This window comes from Salvelinus sp. IW2-2015, unplaced genomic scaffold, assembly GCF_002910315.2.
Source record: "Salvelinus sp. IW2-2015 unplaced genomic scaffold, ASM291031v2 Un_scaffold4939, whole genome shotgun sequence".
NCBI lineage: Eukaryota > Metazoa > Chordata > Actinopteri > Salmoniformes > Salmonidae > Salvelinus > Salvelinus sp. IW2-2015.
The window spans coordinates 13185-15441 of NW_019946208.1; positions in this window are offsets into that span (position 1 = coordinate 13185).

Genomic DNA, 2257 nt, shown 5'->3' on the forward strand with positions numbered 1-2257 from the left:
TAAGGTATGTGGTTGCAAAGGGCATCAGTTTCTTAAGAGCGCGATTTGCTAAGGCAGGATACTCTGAGCGCAGCCCAATCCAGAAATCTGACAGTGGCTTCTGATTAAATAAAATTTTCACAGAACCGCTTGTTGCAATTTCGATGAGGCTCTCTTGTTCAGATATCGGTAAAGTGGACTGGAGGCAGGGCATGAAAGGGATAACGAATCCAGTTGTTTGTGTCATCCGTTTCGGGAAAGTACCTGCGTAATTATGCACCCAACTCACTCACATTGCTTCGCTAAATCACATTTGAGATTGTCCGTAATCTTGTGTACATTTGCACACACAAAATTATACAATTATTGAAAGACCTGTGTGTTGTCCTTGTTAAAGCAGACAGAGAAGAGCTACAACTTCTTAATCATAGCCTCAATTTTGTCCCGCACATTGAATGTATGTTACGTCCATCGTTAGAAGGAGACCAAGGTGCAGGCGTACATTTTACTTTTATTTAAAATGACAACAACAAAAAACAACAAAATACAAACGAACGTAAAGCTCTGTAGCGCTAAACAGCAACTATACAAAGACAAGATGCCACAAACTAGGGTGGAAAACAGGCTGCCTAAGTATGATTCCCAATCAGAGACAACGATAGACAGCTGCCTCTGATTGGGAACCATACTCGGCCAACAAAGAAATAGAAAACTAGAATGCCCACCCAAATTACACCCTGATCTAACCAAAGAGAGAAATAAAAAGGCTCTCTAAGGTCATTCCCTGTAATCCTAGATTCAGATTCAGGTGAGAAAAAACATCACCCAGATAGGCCAGTCGGAAACTCGTCATCATGCAGGCGGTCAGACAAGTGAAAATTATGCTCAGTAAAGAAAACTTTAAGCTCGTCTCTCAATTAAAAAAAAAAAATGTGTCAATACTTTGCCCCTTGATAACCAGTGCACTTCTTTCTGTATGTTGTAAAAGTGTTACATGGTCGCTGCCCATATCATTGTATAGTGCAGAAAATACATGAGAGTTCAGGAGCCTTGTTTTAACAAAGTTAACAATTTTCACTCTCGTGTCCAAAACGTCTTTCAAGCTGTCAGCCATTCCCTTGGCAGCAAGAGCATCTTGGTGGATGCTGCAGTTTACCCAAGTGGCTTCAGGAGCAACTGCTTGCACGCGCATTACCCCTCCACTATGTCTCCCTGTCATGGCTTTTGTGCCATCAGTACAGATACCAACATGAGCAGCAGCTACGTTTGGCTACATACGGACTGTTAGTGGAATTCTCGCGAGAGAGTAACGGTTAATGTGATTGGATGTTAATTATTTGACTAGGCTACCTGTATTTGACATTGTGTTGTTATTTCACTGAACATTAGATGGTACATTTAATTTTTTGCAGTGAAACGAGGCAACTCAGGCGAGACAAAAACCTCACCCAAATGTATTGCCGCATTTGAAAATATAAATAAACTATGAAAATGTAAAGATTTTTAATTTTGGGGGGGGAAATAAAAGTACATTTAAAAACAAAAATGTGAATCACATTTTTATTTGGCGTACCCCCGACGGCATTGTGTGTATCCCAGTTTGGGAATACCTATGCTAGTGAATTTTAGAATTTAGGCACTGTCTCGTTGGCCTAATGTTATATCCTAATTTGACGTTGGTGCAGGTCATGTTGTTCTTTGCATTACTATATCTGATAAACACACACACTATACCAAATAAAATCAACGTTCATTTGTCACATGCACAGGATACAGAAGGTGTAAACGGTACAGTGAAATGGTTACTTGCATAGTGGATTATTTTGTTTAGACATGTAGCTAGCTAGCTAGCTAAGCAATGAACGATGATCCCAACTCATGTTACTACCCTGCATGAATCTACAGGTATTTAAATGTTAACCAACTAGGTTCAATGTTAGCTCGCTAGCTAACATTAGGCTATAACTAGCAATGCAAATGGCTAGGAGATACAAATAATATTACTACACTAATCATACAAGTAATGTTAGCTATCGAGCCAACCAGCTAACATTAGCTAGCTAGTTCACAGTATGCTTTAATTTGCAATGAAAATGACTTCATGGCAAAATTTGAAACGTATAATATCTGAAAATGTAGTTAGCTAGACTCTCTTACATGGAACACTTCTCCCTTTCTGTCACGGATGCCATGTCCACCCTTAGTTTTAAGATGTAATCCGGAGACAGCTGTTGACAGGTGATTTATACAACAGCCTTCTGTGTTCTCTTTTCGACTC